The 15,974-nt window shown below is 35.2% G+C and overlaps 1 protein-coding gene and 1 long non-coding RNA gene across 4 annotated transcripts in view; one reads left to right on the top strand and one right to left on the bottom strand.

Annotated features, from left to right (window-relative positions):
- tbc1d5 (TBC1 domain family member 5) overlaps window positions 1-15,974 on the top strand; it is a 298,355-nt gene that overhangs the window by 6,315 nt on the left and 276,066 nt on the right. For 2 of the 3 annotated variants that reach the window (XM_062957598.1, XM_008112724.3), the window contains one exon: window positions 12,929-12,991. The gene's annotated coding sequence lies outside the window, so the exon portion shown is untranslated. The remainder of the gene's footprint in view (window positions 1-12,928; window positions 12,992-15,974) is intronic. The other variant, XM_008112725.3, reaches the window with a different exon arrangement.
- Window positions 521-15,549, bottom strand: LOC134292492 (uncharacterized). Its single transcript, XR_009999735.1, has 3 exons — window positions 15,497-15,549; window positions 9,642-9,805; window positions 521-7,928 (listed from the first exon to the last, which is right to left on the bottom strand). It is a non-coding gene; the product is annotated as an uncharacterized LOC134292492 (long non-coding RNA).

Consider the following 15,974-nt stretch of genomic DNA (forward strand, 5'->3'; position numbering starts at 1 on the left):
AGCCTGGTGTCTTAGAAGTGAAGTGGTGAATTTCTGAATGGCTGCCATATTTGCCTAAAGTTTTTAACTGCCAGTATGAGCTAGCAACCTGGTAAAAGAATGGTACAAAAATATAGCCTAGTATTGAATAAGTCTTCTTTTCCTCTTCTTTTTGTTAGTATACTTAGTATCTTGTGGTTCAGATGGTTAGAACTGGAAGTAGTTCTTGTAGCTTTCAGATCAAGAAAAGGAAATGTAGCCTTTGTGCCTTTTTCTTCTCCTTCGCTTATAGTCTGAAATTAGATTATAAAAATAATTGAACCATCACCTCTTTTTTTCTGAGTCAGTTTCTGAGTTTCCTATGCTGCCACACCTTTAGGATTAGTGCTTAATATATGGATAAACGTTAACGACAGACTGAATTTTATATTACCACTTCATCCATATGAATCAGAGGATGAAGGTACTGGAGCAAGGAGAGGCAGTTGAGTTGTCATTGTGTTTAGAAATCAGGGTGTGCATGGGTTCCTATCCAGTTATTTGTAGCTTGTGCCCCAAGAAAACCCTAAGCATAAAAGGCTCACACATGATTGTTTCTTGTGCCCATGTGTGCAACAGAGAGAGCTTGCAGTGATATTGTTCTGCTTGTTGATGTTCACTGTGAGAAAACTGTTATTTCTCCCCTAGCTTTTGTTTTTACCCCTATTCTGTAATCCCATCAGCAAAGTTTAGGAAATCCTTTGTACTTAACTCTCTTAGTAAAATAAGAAAATTTCAGCCATTTATTATTATTATTATTATTAATAACTTTATTTTTGTATGCCACCTCCATCTCCCCCAACGGGGACTTAGAGCGGCTCACATGGGGACCAGGCCCAATCAATACATTTAACATCATAGAATCATCAATTATACAGCAACATCATAATTAAAACAATTTAAACAGATCGTGATTAAAAAAAATCATTAAAAACACAAAATAATTAACAGTCATCACATGTCAGTAAAAAGTCCAATAGGACATGAATGGGCAACAACCAAACTGGTAAAAGTGTCTGTATCAGATAGGACATACATGAAAGGCACACGAAAGGGAAGGATGAATTCTGAGGTGGAAATCAGCTATAAAGTGACCAAGCAAATTTCAAATATAGATAAGGACCAGAATTATAACGGACTTGTTATTAATCTGTTCATGCATCACAGGCCAGGTCTTCTGTGTTAGTATAGCATATCATTTCTTACATTAGTAGACAGATGACTACAGTGAATTCACAAAAGGTATGAAGGATATGCACACCCAGGCAGTATTGGAAGAGTTTCTGTGTGGTTCCGTTTAGTAATCATGACCACTATTATCCATAGGCCTATCTACCTGTTATTGTTCTATCTAAACTGCTTTTAAAGCCTTCTAAATTAGTCACCATCAACAAATCTTCTGGCAACATATATTCTACTTGAAGAAGTACAGTACTTACTTTAGACTCTTATAATTTATACACCTGATTAGGATTCCTTTTTACCCTAGTGTGCATAACTTTATATTTATTTCCACAAAACCTAATTCTTCATATTACTAGCCATTCTTTCAGAAAGGAGAGTTGTTTATGGAAAGCTTCATGGTCTTTCTGGATTTTCATAATCTTGAATCACTTGGCACAATCTTTAATCCTCATGCTGGGCTTTGTCTCCAAGTCTACCACTGAGCTCCGATCTCCGATTTATCAAGATCTTTTTTCTTTTAAATGTTATAAAATCTTGCTTTAACAATGCTTTCTATTTTGGATGGATATTATGATGCTTGTAATCTTTTGAGTCTTCTTCAGATCACTTTTTTTTACACTGATGTTAATATTGGTCTTGCAATCCTTCAGTAAAGAAGCTGAATTAGTAACATTTCATATGTTAGAAGACCAACAATTTCAGATTTGAGTATATTAAAAGCTCCAGTGTGTAACATCTGGACCTACCGTGTTTCCCCGAAAATAAGACAGTGTCTTATATTAATGTTTGCTCCCAAAGATGTGCTAGGTCTTATTTTCAGGGGATGTCTTATTTTTCCATGAAGAAGAACTCACATTTATTGTAGAACAAAAAAATGAATGTTTATTATATACTGTACAGTAGTTGTCATCACAAATCAGCATAACCAGACAAACTGTGAATCCTATCAAGAATTTCTTGTTACTACCATTATTTCCATGAACAACACTCTATGGTACGTACATTTACCGATCCTGCATGCTCTGGTGTTCTGTTAGGCGGGCATGCTTCCAAACAAAAACTTTGCTAGGTTTTACTTTCGGGGGAGGCCTTATATTTAGCAATTCAGCAAAACCTCTACTAGGTCTTATTTTCTGGGGATGTCTTATTTTAGGGGAAACAGGGTAGTGATATATTTAAATTTGGTCATAGCCATCTCACATCTTTGTGAAATTGAAATAAGAGAATGCACAAAAAGACTTACTACAAAAGGGCAAAATCTCAATTCCTGGGTATAGTAAAGCTGTTGAGTATTTGAAGAATTAGAGAAGGTAAACTCTTGCAGTATAGAGTTTTTGCAATATAGAGTATATGGGCGTTTCTTGCAGTATAGAGTATATGGGCATTTTCTTTCCACACATCTCACTTCCGTCTTCTAAAGACTGCTAGAAAAATAGTTGTACTGTGAAGACCAAATTTTCTCTGTAGTCCCCTTGTCCAACAATTGTTGCTGGCCCAACCCCCGTAGCAGGCTTGTTGTTTCTGGTAAAGGTTTTCTAAAATCATCTGTTTTTCTAGCAACATGCTTCTCAATGTTGTTTTTGTCCCATACTTTATTATCAGCCTAGATTTTTATTGCAAATGGTATACTATTTCATGAGAACCAGTATGGTGTAGTTGTTTGATTGTGGAACTAGCACACTGTCAGGCCAGGGTTCAAATTACCTCCTGGTCATGGAAATCTATTGCTATATAAGTGTGTAATCAAATTCACAAGCAGCTTGTTTAGCTTGTTGTATTACGTATACTTAAACTCCAATATGCCAGGAAGTTTAAGCTTTTCAGGCCTATGCACTTAGCTGACACTTCATTTCATCTGCCTTATTCTAGGCAATGCTTAGTTCTAGTTTTGCCACAACCGTGAAGCAAGATACTCATTTCTAATAGAGTGCTGGACCTAAGACTAATATTTGTTCATAGAATGTGATGTGGAATCTTTATAACACCTATATCATCAATATTGAATTGGAATGGCCCTAGTTACAGGCCAATCTTTTGAGCTGTTTTCTCAGTGTAATCATAGAAAATACTGTCCCCTCTGGGTTTTTGGTTGTGGGAGTAAAGGAAATTCATCCGATTCAGCCTATAATAACGAGAAGGAATCCGTTACATACCTTTGATTTTCTGACATTGAATCAATTGCAGCTAAAAGATGATAAGTTTCATTTTAGGGTGAAATTTGATCATATGCTTGAATAGTGAGAGTATGTGTTCATACAGAGTTATACTTATTTTTTGGTATGCTTTCATGTATGTGCATTCTTCTATTTTAACATATTTCTAAGAAACACGGTTTGGGTGTAATAGTTTACTTTTTTACTGATGATACGTACAGCAAACAATATCTTGTTTCGATGTCATCACGGTGTTCATAACTTTGACTGTTCTCATTTCTGTCATTCAATATATGATTAAAACAAAAAGATTTCCAGAAGAAAAATCATTATTCACCATTTTATATTTTTACTTTATGCATATGTTGTCACTGTATGTGTTTTGTTTGGCAGATAGTATGCTCAGTATTAGAATACCTCTCTGTGTGTTGCCTTGGGATTTTTTTGTCATAATACTTTGTCACTGTTAAATAAATTATTAATTGATCTGACAGGGGTCAGACAGAATATCTTTGGGTTACTCATAAGTTTTCACTATGTGTCAAACAATACACTTGTTACTGTTATGGAAGCGTGTGTAAAATGGATAATAAAGTGGTAGTATATTTAAGTAGAGTAATGCATTGCCTTCAAGTGCTTGCTGAATAAGCACTTATTTCATCACAGTCATATTGGTTCTAGGAAGGAAAATAGTATGTTTTCTTAGTCTTGGAGACATGAATGGCATGGCTGCTGACTTCAGCAGTTGAAAGCTTCCATTTAAATAGGATTTTGAATTAACAAATCACAGTCATTGCAATCAATATAAATTTGCTGGGGAGCATGGAGGTGAGAATATATATTTTGTATATCACAATTAGTATGACATGGCACTTTGTGATATTAAATCTCTAATGTGATGAAATGTTCTTAGGGTTTGCACATTGCTTACTTGATTGAAGCTTTATTATTTCAGATATGACAGATTTTAAAGTTATTATATTCCAAAAAAGTTATGCTTAATTTTTAATGGACTGTGGTTTTCTTAGAGCAAATTAATTTTAGAACAATATTTTGGAATATCTTTAAAATGCTTCCATAATTATGGCATTTGTAATTTAAGATTGTTTCTTTTCAAGCAGTTGGTCCTATTTATCCATCTTAAGCTATTTGATATAGCAAACCAGCATTCTTCCCTAATGTGTAAGGGGCTATGTTGTCTTTGTTTCACATTATTATAATATTTTCTTAGAAACCTATCGTAGAGCATCAGGTAATTGCTCACATGCCAAGTCAGGTCCATGGACTAACACTTCTTAGTATCACAGTCAATGCTACACCTTCATAGGAGCATCTGGCACAATATTTTATGTGATGGGCAATTTTGGTATATTAAATCTACTGTGAGGAACTACGATCATACAAAAGTATTCCTAGCAGCTTTCATGGGGCAAATATAATGACAGGCACTAAAGATGAGAGTAAAGATATAAGAGCTGAGACAATTAGACTCTTGAATGTGGTTGAAAGCAAATGTGGAATGGTGAAAGAAGTCAATAAGGTAATTAGAATGATTGCAGAGCCTATTTATAGATTGATGGCAATTTTGTTTCTATCCAGTAGTGTTAGTTATCTCAGCACTTTGGCTAGATTCAGACATATTTTTATTTTCAGGGATGAGATGGCATGTAACATCTCATTCAAAACCTTTCTGCTTCTTTTTCTGTCCAACAGTTTGTAGTTCTACGTTACTATGAAAGTAGCTGTAATAATTGGATAGTTTTCTAAAAAATGCATAGATTATTGTGTTGTTCTTTTTGAGTTCAAGTAATCTCAACTATTAAATGATGTTTATTGTCCTTACTGACTTTTAGTGGTGTTTTAGCATTTGCAACCTTAATTTCTTGTTTTTTGGTTCTAGACCACCAGTGGATATTATTTTGGCCTTTAGAACTCAAAACTGATTTATGTCTGAGTTTCCTCTAACTGTGACTGAATGGATATATTAAAAAGTGGTGACTGTTGGAAATGAAAACCATCCTCAAGCCTTCACTAGTAATATGCTTATCTTGACCCTGTTGCTTATTGTTTCCCGTATGCATGTTTGGTATGCAGCTTCCTTTACTGCAGCCTTGCATAATTATATCTAATTATTTCCTGCTTCTTAGCGGGGGGTTGGACTAGATGGCCCATGACGTCTCTTCCAACTCTACTATTCTATGATTCTATGGTTGTATAACACAAGAGAAGATTCTACTCTAAAGGGTTTTTGGCTTTCCTCCGAAAGGTCCTTCATTTCTAAAAAAAGTTATGATCTCCAAAAGGTTTTTTCCCAAAAGGTTATAAATTCCATTTTTCAAAAGTGACAATCTATCTAATTGGTTAGTATTGACCTCAGTAGACTGGTAGGTTAGAAAATTTAAAGCAGGTGGATTTTAAAAAACCCTGGCATTGGACAGTTACCACCTAGTATTATAGGTGTTTCAAAGACTGAATGTGGATAAAATCTGAAAATACAGTTGAGAGCCTTTTAATTTATTTAAGAAAACACCCCAAAATGGGAAAGGGGCAAAAGTTGTGGCAGTAGAAGTTTCCAGCTTTTTATTTCAGTGGATTGGGCCTAAATACCCTGAAGGCACCAAGTCCTGCCTGACTTTGAAAGTTCAAAAGGATCCACTCTAGTTTATAGTTGGATGGGAGATTGTCAATGAATACCAGGTCTTGTGGGATATATTCCAGAGCCTGGAACTAGCAAAACCACTTCTTAAATTTTTTTTGTCTAAGGAAACGGTATGCAATTTTAGGGATTGCTGTAAGTTAGCAAGCAACTTGAAGACACACACAAACAGTTTAAAGATACTTAAAACTGACTTTAAAAGATTATTTTACAAGTAAAATGTAAACAGGGAAGTAAAGCACTCACATACAAAGCTAAGAATATTGTGATAAAGATCTTCCTAAATTTATTTCATTAAGCCTCTTTAAAATTTGAAAAGCTAACAAGAAGGATAAAACAATCGTTGTGGCTTATATCCTATAAAGCAACATATGTAGGACTAGATTTAAAATTGTTCTTTGTCTTGCTATCTTCTTCAGTGGTAGTAATATCTGTGCCATCAAGCCTTCAGGATCGCCGCCTCCTATACAATCCACCTTGAACACTTAGGTCCTCTGGAGGGTGTTTGCTCCAGTCTCCCAGAACTTGACTATCACTCAGAAGACCTTTAGATCGGCCGCCTCAAGACTCTGGAATGACATGCCAGTAAATCTCTGACAGCTAGATCAGCTGTCAAAATTTAAAAACCATCTAAATGCACATCTCTTCCTGCAGGCCTAACCAGACAGTTTTTAACTATGAATCTTAAGCTCATGTCCTTTGTTCGATGTCTATTTTGTGTTCTTTAATATGCAATTTATAAAAATGTAGTTTTCTGGGAAATACAAAGGAAGAAGGCAACGAAAAACCTACCACCTCTGTTTATCATGTTAGCTTCTCATGTCTTGCAGAGGAAGGTAGTTGTAACTTGACCCAGAATTTGTTCTGCTTACTCCCATAATTGGTTTATTTGATTAGTGATATTAATTTTTCCTCTTTGACTGCATGATAGGCCTTCAGAGGTCTCCACACTGTAGAGCCAATGTGAGATACAGAGTGCTAGTCAAAATTATTATTAACTTTATTTATACTCTGGCTTTCTCATTGTGGGAACTCAAGGCACTGACAATCTCACACTTTAGTCAAGTTTAAGAACTGCAGTACAAAAGTTAAAAAACAATTAAAAGTGATCTTTAGCTTCTTTAGGTTATATCCCTGAGCAGAACTTTAAGTTTTCCGGCAAAACACTGAGACACAGAAATCAAATAATACTGTAGTGCTTATCATGATGTATTGGGACACACCTCCCCCCTTCCTTAATTGTGAGGACAGTCTTCTTAAGTGACTTAGAACCATCAAACAGTATTGTGCTCCAATCGGTTTTTGGCCTTTTTCATTTCTTGTAGAATACAGGTTTCATCAATAGCACTATCTTTCTGTGCTCATGGGAATGTATGCTTCTCTAGGCAAGAGGCTATGCTGATGGCAACAATGTTGCACGAATAAATGTGCCAAATAGCAGCTACAATAGTGGGTGACATTGGCTAAGATTCTCTCAAAGATAATATCAGTGGCCCCATTCTAATACATGTTAGTACAGGCAACGCCCAAGTTACAAACAAGATACGCTCTCTAGGTTTGTTCTTAAAGTTGAATTTGTAAGCCTGAACAGATACATTTTAAATGTAACTTTTATCCATCTATATATGTGTTGGATAGCACAGGGAAGGGTGTTTGTTTTACTGTCTGCCCCAGTTCAGAAGATCTCACCTCACTTTCTGTCATTGTGATAATAGGATTTTGAAAAATGTGGTTTATTGTGGAAACAAGAATTGATATGAAAGCTACAGTGGAGACACCTTTTCCCAATGATAACTCTTCCAAGACTGTATTTCCCTTTTGAGGGGTAGATTTTTCTCACTTCCTGTCGTTTTAGCCCCGTTCTTCAGTATGAGTCGTTTATAAGTTGAATATTTGTAATTCGGGAGCTGCCTGTACTGTACAAAAGGAGACATGGTAAACCACTTCTTGATTTTTTTTAATCTTGAAAATACTATGATGAGACAATCCAAATTGAAACAAAATGACAAAAGATGATACTCCCCAATTGCATTACATTCATTGAGCTACAAGAGCAAGCATCCTCAAACTGTCATCCTCCATCTGTCTGGGCCTCCAACTCCAGGAATTCCTGACTATTGAACAAGCTGGCTAGGGCTTCTGGGAGCCAGAGGCCCAAACAGCTGGAGGGCCGCAGTTTGAGGATGCCTGTACTAGGAAATAGCAGATGATAAGGAGGAGTACCACTGTGGCTAAAGATAAAATAGGACTCAAACTGAGGGAGCATTCAGCAGTTGACATGTTATGTATCTGGTGAAAAGCAAGTCTAAAGCTGCATAACACATATAATGAAAACATGGAATGTGAAAAGCATGAAAAAGGAAAGCCAGACATAATAAAATAAAAAAATTGAATATAGTGGAGTGACTTAGCTTATGTCAACAGGAACAGGATATTTTAAATCAGATAATTTATAATGTCTTATTCAGGAAAAACATGGTGGCAGTAACAGTGAGGAGAGATGTAGCAAAATCAGTCAGGAGATATAAACCAAAGTCTGATCAAATAATATCAATAAGCCTTCAGGGAAAACCCAACAAATTAACCATAATCCAAGTTAATGCTCCAAGATACTTAAGAAGAGGTTTCAGGAGAAAATTGTTCACACCAAAACAGGACTTCTAGTAATTCAAAGGCGATTGGAATGAATTCATAGGTGATTGGAATGAAATGTAGCAAACATCCCAAGGATCAGTGAAATGGCAAGAGGCTATAGTAGGATATCTCTAAACATCAGTGTTGTGCAAAATAAAAGCTGGTTTTGGAGATTTTTTCCTGAATATTTTCAATATATTGTTTGTTGTATCCATGGATGGTGAACCCATGGATTCGGAGGGCCAATTGTGCATGGATATCACCTGATGGGCAATAGATAAATCAAATAAAATTACATAATTGGAAATAGAAGGTGGTGAAGGCCTGAATTGAAGCCAGGGACAATTAGCATGAAGAATTGCAAAAAGACACTGTCTGAAGGCATAAAAAAGAGAGGGCTCAATGGATGACAGATAAAACCCTTAAACTAATTAAGGACAGATAAGAAGCAAACGTAAAAGCAGATAGAAATAGAGGGAAAAAATGATGAACAAGGAATCTCTTGCAGAAAATATGAGAAGTCAAAAGAAAATTAAAACCAAAAGTGGGTATGCTCTCCATCCGAGAACGCATGATATGGCCAAGTACAAATAAAAAGATGGTAGAAATAATACACTGAAGAATTATAGATGAGAGGATGACAGATCCAGTAAAATAAAAACCACTTGAAAATGAACTTACAGTTTTAGAAAATGGAGTTGAAACTGCACATAGAACATTTGAGATAAATAAATCAGGAACAGATAGCATACCAATAAGATTGCTTCAAGTTACAGAGACAGAATATACTCTAATATCTGTCAGCTGAGTTTAGATCTAAAATTACATGGAATTAATTGTAAGTGGATAGTATACCTATAACAAACAGAAATACTTCAGCTGTTTGTTTCTAAGGAAAATGGAATGAAACACTACATTATCATTGTGTCAGATAAGTACTTGCAATTCTACACATTTACTTCAGAAGAAATCCTATTAACCTCAGTGTGGCTTACCTTTAAGTAGATCTTTATAGTAGCCTCTACGTTTCAGGCAGGAACAGGTAGACAAAATTCCAATTACAAGATATGGCAAAATTGGAACTTGTACTGCTTTCAAAAGTGTATCTGTGGTATTCCAAAAAGTCTTCAGTTTTCTATTTGTATGAAGAATGAGACTGCTTAAAAATACAAAAATATAACAGTGTTTTCAAATCTATCGGAGATGGCAAGATGATCTAAGACTGGGTATTCAAGAAGTAGATACAGAATAAGATCTACAACTGCAAAGAAAAGGCAAACTGCTAGAAACTACATAGTATTACTAAAAACACACAAAGAGGAAGAGCAAGTAAAAGACCACATGATTAAATGGGCAGAAAACATTGGACATAATATTAAAATGAGTACATGGGAATACACGCACAACTATGGCCATGAGAATTTTTATAATACATTGTTGGTATATGATGGCAGAAGAACTAGCTAAAACTCAACCTAAGAGAAAGAATATTTGTTGCAAATGTAATGTAGCGGTTGGCTTCTTTTACCATAAGTAAAAGTAATTGGGAACTGTTAGCCATCTACTTGGAAAATCTAAAAATATAAATGCTGGCTTCGTAAATTGAATAAAGTACGTTGAACTGACAAAGGACTCAAGCTGAACAACAGTTGATTGAAAGTATCTTCCAACATTATTGAGAACACATAGTGGAGTTGCCTCTACTCACAAATAGCAGATTTCCTATCTTTTCCATTCCTATAATTTTGTAAATAGAATAATATGCTGAAAATAAATAAATAATTTTAAAAATGCAATAAATAGAAAAAAGAAGAAATTTGTACCATCACAGAGAAACTTGGCATAATATTTTGAAAACAGTACAGTTCTACAGAAAAAATACATATTCCATACACTCATATGATCTGTTCTGTCTTGAATGCCATTTACACATAATGGCAGATGCCCCAGGGACATTTAGCTATGTGCTGTACTCTAGTTCCCACAAATGATTTCTATGGGCCAAGGTTAATGACATTGGGTTGTTGTATGTCTTTCGGGCTGTGTGGCCATGTTCCAGAAGTATTCTCTCCTGACGTTTCGCCCACATCTATGGCAGGCATCCTCAGTGGCCTTCCATGCCACACAGCCTCTGAGGATGCCTGCCATAGATGTGGGCGAAACGTCAGGAGAGAATACTTCTGGAACATGGCCACACAGCCCGAAAGACATACAACAACCCTGTGATCCCGGCCATGCGAGCCTTCGACAACACGTTAATGACATTTATGACTAGTTTGTATTAGCCAATTATTATCACACAATCGGATGTTTTTTCCTGCACCCTTATTGCTGCCACTGCTTGAAAGCTTCACTATTACTGAGTTCCAGTTTGTGCCATTCGTATCCTAGTCTGCCTGAATATACAATACAGTATATCATTCCTTATCAGTTTCTCTTCTTATAACAGTGTCAAATCTCTTTCTATTTCTGTTTGATCAGCCCCAGCAACTTTCTGCCATGATGGAGGAGTTCTCAGTGGCCTTTGATTTGATTGAGCCAAATTTCAGAAATTATCCCGTAGCTGTTTATGCTGAGATAGTTCTTTCATTCTGACAGCTAGACCAAACTTACTTTTTTCACAGTGTGCCAGAGAAGGCGTTGGTTTTATTGATGAATATGGAAAAAGTGAATAGTCCAGTGCTTCGTTCCATTCCTCTAATTTACGACATCAATAATAATGGATGATGGATGAGATATCCAAACATTAATAAATAATCTTAAAAGGTATACTAAATCAAAGAGGAAGAGACCAAAGAATAGTCTCATATAATGCGTCAAGAAGTGTTAGGTAATTCTAGTGTCATTAATTCTGCTGTATTCAAGAAATAAACAAAATCCCATTTAAAGTAGTTGTGCTGCCAATAGGACAAGAGCTATTGACACTTCCCACTGCATTTTACAGGAATAATGAACTGTTTCAATACATCTTCACAAATCAAACGTTTCTGGAGTCAGACACTATTGTTGGAGTATCACTATTGCATTGTTGTTGTTTGTCATTTGTTTAATAACTTGGAAGGAAAATGATTAGCATTTTCTTTGCAAATTTATTGTAATATTGAAGTAGTAAGAGTTGTTGACATGAAAACTATTGAAATGGCCCTGTGTATGATTCTGACACAATGTAAAACATTTTGACATCCAGCATTCAGTTGTTGTAATATTTCCTCAACCATATCTGTAGCATCATTTGATGTTCTGCTTAGAACAGGCCTGCACAGCCCCAAACCCTTTGGCAGGCCACACCTCCTCCCTCTTTCCGTGCCGAAAGGAAAGCTGCTTTCCTTTCCATGGGAATGGCATGATGCAGAGGAGGGGGTTGAACCCGAATGTGGGGGGAATCCGGGCCCTTTCATCAGCCTCAGATACAAAACATATGCCATATATCTGCTTGCCCATGTAAAATGATGATAGCCATATCTAAGAAACGAGAGCTGATGTGGTTTATCCAATGCAGTTTTTTGAATTAGCATTCCAAATAACCTCAGGAACAGGCCTCCAAACCAAGACACCAAGAAAAAGTCTTGGTGATGTGGTCTATCCAATATAATTTTCTGAATTATCATCCCAAATAACCTCAAGAACAGGCCTAAAAAGACACCAAGAAAAAAACCTTTTTGTTGTCCTGTGTTATAGTCATTAAAATAAATATTGAAGCCACGTTTATTTGTAACATTCCACTGATGGACCTTGTTAATGCTGAGTATATTCCACTGTTCAAATTTTAGGTTACAAGTATACTCAAATAAGAGGGACTCCGTATCTGAAAATGTGAACTCCATGAATGCAGTGCCTGAATACATGTGTACCCTTCTGGATACCACAACAATTGCCTTTCCTTCAACAGACAAATACGGCTATGCTTCTTAAAGTAAAGACTTTGTAACCCCTCTATATTTCCAAGAACATGAGCTTTAAGCATTAAGGATGGGATTTAAAAGTCAGCCAAGCAGTTTGTCCTCCTCACATTTTGTTTTCATATCTGAATGAGTGCCAGTTTGCACAGATTGTGTGTCAGTTTAAATACAACAAACAGGCATCAGTCTGCTTGAAATCATTCCACCAAAGACTTCTAAAACTTTAGGTAGTCGGCAAACAGCAATGGTTGTTACACATTAAGTTGCTTTGTAGAATTATAAAACAGCTTTTTGTGTGCTTTCAAATAAAATGTTGTCATCCACTAATGAATGAGATACCATCTGTAATAATTAAGGTTACTCTCCTTGTTTTTCCCCTGCAGCAGAACTTCTAAAGATTTGAAGAAGATAGTAAGAAAACTACCAAGGACGACTATAGCAGTATTGTAAGTACCACACTGAAATAAAGAACTTTACAAAAAACCCTGTCCACATATATTTGATGAAAAATTAGTTGTGTAAAACTGGTATGGAATGTAAGGGACAGGATACAAAGAAGCTGTCTTGTTAATTTACAAGTATTGTTTCATTCTGGTGAAATTTAAATTGTATCTTTGTAATGTAATCAGGAATCCAACAGTATCACAGACAAATCTCTCTCTTTTTTCTCTAACAGAGATTGATCTAGTTTATATGCATTTGTTTATTTAAAACTATCAGAATTTAGAAAATCGTTATAGTTTTGTAGGGTTGTCATTTGTTTTAGTAACTTATTGTTTAGGTTATTTTACAGAATTATTTATTTGCTGATTTATTTATGTATTTCATTATTTATTTATTTGATTATTTAGTAAATTATTTATCTGATGAATTATTAATACATCTTCATGACAAGCTTTAAATTATTTATAACTTAATTTTGATTTTATTGCTTTTTGACGCTGCATTGTTACTGACTAGTTTTTTATCCCCTTGCTTGCTTCTTGAAAATTAAAGTATTAGCTTTGAGGCAAGTTTATATTCATTGCAAAACCCATAGACGTTTTTTGTGCATATGAAGTACTTTTCTTTATAGGTACACATTTTACATAGAGGTGTTTTTTGTACCATGATTCTGTACTTACCTGTTCACACTCCTAGTCAAGATGTTAAAAAGTTATGCAGAGATAAATGTGTAAACATGAGGATGAAAATGAAAACTTTTTAGAAGTGCAAAAAACATACTTTCTCTATATATTCTTTGTGGATCAAGAGGATCATTGTGATGGAAAAAAAACTTATCTTGACACAGCTATTTGTATGAATATTTGTTTCACTGTTATGCCATAATAGAACAATAATTGGATTGGTTTACAAAGATCTTTCAGAACATATACCTGTTAATATTGAAAACTCTTCCAAATTCAGTAGACTCTGCTTTGTAAATGTCCCATGAATCATTCAATTTCTAAGTTTGACTACAGTAGTATTCCAAATTAGACACTTGTGGCTATGCTAAGCTTTCTTATACCTCATAAATGCTTTGTTTCATGTATTATAGAGCAGAAAAGCTTTCTTCAACCTCACATGTGCTCTGTTTCATGCGTTACAGAGCAGATATAATACATTTTATTTAATTCATTCATGTTTTTAAAGTTATATCCTTCCTTTTTCCCAATATGGAATTAAAGATGGTTCATAACATACATAAAACTAAATTATAGTACTTGTTAAAAAGTGAACAACTAAACATTCCTATTAAAGTACACAGGATATACCTAGAATAAAATGAGCTAGAAAATTAAAATATAACAATGTGAGTGAAATATGGCAGCCCCCACAGCTCCACCCCAATTAAAACATGTTTCCGCAGCAACCAGTTAGTAATCAAAATTCTAAATAAAAAGTCATTTTCCTGCAGGTAGAAAGGGGGTAGGTTAGCTGTATAGAAGAAGTCACCAAGAATGTCCTATGTACTTGATTAAATTGTAATATTAAGAGAAATCCTTCTCCTTGATAAGCTTATATATGGATTTATTTAAAATATTTATGTGCCACCTTTCAAAGTAGAAACCCCCCCTTACAATGTAAGATCCTATTAAAAATTGTTCCTCCACACCAGTGGTTCTTAACCTGTGTGTCCCCAGGTGTTTTGGCCTACAACTCCCAGAAATCCTAGCCAGTTGACCAGCTGTTGAGAACCACTGTTCTAAAGGATAGGAGCTACCTTTTAGCCTTCTCAACAGTGCAAGTGCATTAAATAATTTTCCAGCTTCAATCTACCATCTGTATAAAATGTGGAAGCTTTCACTGCACAAAGTAATGGTGGTAATTACATAGTGCTGTCAGCGCTTATATCCAAACTTTTGAAATATTGTGTGTATGGATGTGCATCTTAATACACCAAATTGTACTAACTGTACACATATCAAGAAGGCTCCTTGTACTTTCTAAAAAGGTAGAGTCCTCCTAGGTCACAGACTGGCTACCAAGCCATGTGTTCAATGAAGGTTGGGTTATATTTCATGGACAAGCACAATCTCATTGGGATACAATGTTGGTGTAAATAAAAGCAGGTATAATGAATGAAGAAAACAATACAGAGTTACAATAAGAAATTTGCACATTGGAGAGAAGGCAATGAGAGATAAAATATATTCATAAGTGCTCAGGCAACTTTTTGATATCTAGAATGTCTTGAATAGAGTTGGAGATCGTGAAAAATCCCAAAGAGGAGGATGTATGTGTGCTTTGAGTAAATCTGTAAATATTTAATGTGTTTGAAAGAAAGACACAGAATTATATTTATACCTTACATGTGAATATATAGTGCAGAGTTACACACACACACACACACACACACACACACACACACACACACGCACACGCACACACATAGTAGTTCTGTGATAGCATCAGCTATAAATGTTTTACAGTTAATTTTTTTTCATTTAATGCCTGTACTTACTTACCAATCCGGTTTTTCTTTTCTATAGCTGTGTAGTGTGCTGTGGTTGGTATACTGATGAGGACAAAGCTGTACCCATAATTGTACCATGGCCTTTATTCTGTGTTTAGTGCTGGAAATGAATTACTACAGAATTTAAAGTTTAACATGGTGAGGGAAAGGATGCATTGTACATTTCAACTTGAGTTGCTATTGAAATACAGAAGAAATAGCCTTGCCAGATAGGTTTCACTATATAACTTAAATTATGCATGTGTATATCTAAATTCCTTATTTTGAAATATTGAATGTATGAATATTTAATTGGTATCTTACTTTAGTATCTTCGTGTGCTTGCCTTAAAGGAAGTTGTTTCTTTTGATTTATATACATGGATAAAAACTTGTGTACAGTCTATATTCAATGGTTTCTCTCCCTCTTCTCCTGTATTAGATGAACGGCTTTAGATAATTATAGTTTTTTTCATACTTAAATTTGCAGAA

The sequence above is a fragment of the Anolis carolinensis genome, chromosome 6 (assembly GCF_035594765.1).
Source record: "Anolis carolinensis isolate JA03-04 chromosome 6, rAnoCar3.1.pri, whole genome shotgun sequence".
In the NCBI taxonomy this organism is placed as follows: Eukaryota; Metazoa; Chordata; class Lepidosauria; order Squamata; family Dactyloidae; genus Anolis; species Anolis carolinensis.